At 38.8% G+C, this 3,702-nt stretch overlaps 2 pseudogenes; both read left to right on the top strand.

Moving 5' to 3' along the window:
• The first annotated feature begins 1,391 nt into the window (after positions 1-1,391).
• On the top strand, positions 1,392-2,093 carry LOC136144742 (metalloendopeptidase OMA1, mitochondrial pseudogene; annotated as a pseudogene).
• A 216-nt stretch (positions 2,094-2,309) lies between these two features.
• LOC136144741 (metalloendopeptidase OMA1, mitochondrial pseudogene) lies at positions 2,310-3,095 on the top strand (annotated as a pseudogene).
• Positions 3,096-3,702: the final 607 nt, after the last annotated feature.

Raw genomic sequence — 3,702 nt, 5'->3', positions numbered from 1 at the left:
AAGCTCAGAGTGCTTTCATCTGCATTATCTTGATGGAGCCTCAAAAATCTTAGAAGATGTAGCTCATGAAATGGAGAGCTACTCATTTCTCAAATAGGAAATTGAGGCTCAGCGCTTTCAAGATTTATGAAAGGATAGTTAATGAAAACAGATGAATCTGAGCATTTGATTTCTGGTTTAAGGGTTATTAAATATGCCTTCGTGCTTTAATGAGCATTCAAGAAACAGCTTTCCTCATTCATACATTCTTTCTTCCAATATATTTAGTGAACATCTATTATTTGCAGGTATTGTGTCTGGTGTTGGTGTTATAATGGGAATCAAGCCAAAACTCCTTATTTCATTAAGTTTTTAAAAAGGGAGAAAAAGAGACAATTACAAAGCTTACTATCTCACTCAGAGAAGCACATAAACAAACACAATCACTAATTGGAAGGACTCATCACTTTTGTCACTGTTTGGATAAATCAAGCAAAAGAAGGTACTCTTCGAACTGGTCCAGTGGTTAAGACGTGGCCTTCTAATACAAAGAACATGGGTTTGACCCCTGGTCAGGGAATTAAAGGCTTCCCTGGTGGTTCAGAAGTAAAGAATCTGCCTGCAATGCAGGAGACATGGTTTCATCCCTGGGTTAGGAAGACCCCTTGGAGGAGGAAATGGTCACCCATTCCAATATTCTTGCCTGGAGAATCCCAAAGACAGAGGAGCCTGGCGGGCCACACAGTCACAAAGACTCAGACACGACTGAAGCGATTGACCACACATGCCTGCAGGAACTCAGATTGCATATGCCGTGGGGCAACTAAGCCTGCAGCTGAGCCTGAACTCTCTGGAGTACCACAACTAGAGAGACGCCTACATGCCCCAACAAGAGCCCATGTGCTGCAACTAAGAACTGATGCAGCCAAATAATTTTTTTTAATCAAAAAAAAAAAAAAAAAGAGATAAGCTTCACCTGTGAACTGCAGTCTGATAAATTGTTTTTTCTTCTGATTTAATTCACTGACCAACTGGAGAAAATGTAACACACTAGCCGTAATCAGCGCTTTTGAATTGTGGTGCTGGAGAAGATTCTTGAGAGTCCCTTGGACTGAAAAGACATCAAACCAGTCAATCCTAAAGGAACTGACTAAAGGAAACGCTGCATATTCATTGAAAGGACTGGTGCTGAAGCTGAAGCTCCAATACTTCAGCCATCTGATGGGAAGAACTGACTAATTAGAAAAGTCTCTGATGCTGGGAAAGATTGATGGCAGGAGGAGAAGGGAACGACAGAGGATAAGATGGTTGGATGGCATCACTGACTCAATGGACATGAGTTTCAGCAAACTCCAGGAGATAGTGAAGGACAAGGAGGTCTGGTGTTGCAAAGAATAGGACACGACTTAGCAATGAACAACAACAAACCATACAGCAAGTACCCGGGCCTGGGAATAAATCAGTGTGATAAGTTTCCTTTTCTGCTTGGAAATTTTTATTTCTATAGGACCTTCTGTAACAAAAGAACAGTATGCCTCTTGAGTACTGAAAGTAAGGAAATCTGGAGGACTATCCAAAAATTACGACTCTTTTTCAAGGCAGCCACAGATAAAAGAAGTTGTGTTCATCTCTGCTCTTCCAAAATTGTGTCCTCCAAATTGTTCTCCCATAAGAGACATTAGGAGTTTCCTAATTTCACAGTTTCAATTTGTCCAATTCCTCTCTTGATAATTCTTAAACCAGTGTAGAAACTACTTGTAATCATTGTAAGTATTCTTGGGTATAAGGAAATGGTGGCAAACACTTCCTCCTAACAAGGAACTATTTAAAGAATGTGTAAGGAAGACAAAAATGGAAGTTATTATTTGAGTTACTACTTGTAGTGGCTTTATTTCACTCAACTGAAAATAAGTCCAATCATGGGAAAGAGCAAGCTACTATAATTGGGGAAAGAGTATCTCAGAATTATATCAGAACTAGAACATGAGCTTTGGATGGAAGAATTTTAAAATGATACGCTGAGAAAGAGAACCAAACTCTCAATCCTTCTCTCCCCTGCCTTCTCCCCCTTGGCCTTTGGGATTAGCAGATGCAAACTAGTATATATAGAATGAATAACTAACAAGGTCCTACTGTATAGCACAGGGAATTATATTCAGTATCCTGTCATAAATCATAATGGACAAGAAATGAAAAATAACCTATATGTATAACTGAATTACTATGCTGTATATCAGACATTAATATAACATGGTAAATCATCTACACTTTAATAAAATAGGAAAGAAAAAAAAGAAAGACAGACAATACTTCACCGTTAAGGACAAGACATGGTTTATCATGTAACTGAATGCGATAAAGATATTCTAGGGATCTGTGAGATCAATGGGATTATTCATGTGGTTGATTCCCCAGATAAAAGCTTTTGTGATTCCAATTTTACTATATGTGCTGCCAAAGTCAGCACTTCTTTTGTGATTCCAAATGGACAAATATTTATCTTCACTAGATTTGTACATAGTGTAACTGGTATTCATCAAATTTTCTTCCTTCTAGGCTATGAAATAGAACATGCAGTACTTGGGTAGCCTGCAATAAAAGACTAGCTTGGCTGATTTATCGGATTTCTTAGGTTTGATTTTTCACACAGTGAGCTGGGCCATTTGTCCTTGAGATGGTTTGGCACTTTGGGGAAAATCTATATTGCAGGAGCATATGTTTGATTGACCATAGAGTAGGACATTGGAGGCTGAAACTGACAAAATTGGACCACAGCTTGCTGCAAAGCCTTGTGTGGATATCAGGGCCAGGTCAGGGTTTTGACAGCAGATGGAATTTGCAGGTAGCCTTCACGGTCATCTCAAGTTTCCAGAAAGGGTATGGAATACCCTTTTCATGGAAATTGAGCTGACAGATGTGTACCGCTGGTTCTCTGTAATTACCTACTGCTTTCTGGACCAGACCCTCAGTTGCTATTCAAACTCAGCGTGAAACATTTTTTCTGAAGAATCAGGCAGAGAAGACCTAAATATCACTGTTTTAAAAAAATGTATACACTTCCCATTTAAAAACAGAAGCAAATATCATTAACATTTAGAGTTGAGGGAAAAGCTTGACGTTAATTTAAAATGTTTGCGACACAAGACACTTCCCAGGTAGTGCAATGGTAAAAGAATACTCCTGCCAATACAAGAGACACACAGTCAACCCCTGGGTTGGGGTAATCCCCTGGAGGAGGGCATGGCAACCCACTATTATTCTTGCCTGGAAAATTCCATGGAGAGAGGAGCCTGGCAGGCTGTGGTGCATGGGGTTGCAAAGAGTTGGACATGACTGAATGCAGATGAGACACAGGAAGTGTAGGATGCAGCAATCTATAATTTTTATGCAACTTTTTAAAAAAGAATCTTTGCAGTGAAAACAAAAGTGGATATTCAGAGTAAAGCCATCTATATTACAGGTATTATCTAAATTCTTCTAATGTATTTACTTTTTATGAAACACTGATTATTTAAATTCATTTTAAAATATCTGCAATGAGGAAAATGTCATGGAATAAATTCATATTACACTTTAAAAAACACTACTAATTGCATCTCTACTGTGTACAAGTGGTTACTCTAAGCCTGTGGGGGAAAGTGATCCAGAAATCAATCCATCCTTCCAGAAATGCTGTTACTGCAAAAAATCAAGCAGCTCAACTCTCACCTTCATTTGGAAGAT

Source organism: Muntiacus reevesi, chromosome 12, assembly GCF_963930625.1.
Source record: "Muntiacus reevesi chromosome 12, mMunRee1.1, whole genome shotgun sequence".
Classification (NCBI taxonomy): domain Eukaryota; kingdom Metazoa; phylum Chordata; class Mammalia; order Artiodactyla; family Cervidae; genus Muntiacus; species Muntiacus reevesi.
Note: the sequence above shows the minus strand (reverse complement) of the source record. Positions and strands in the feature narration are given on the sequence as shown.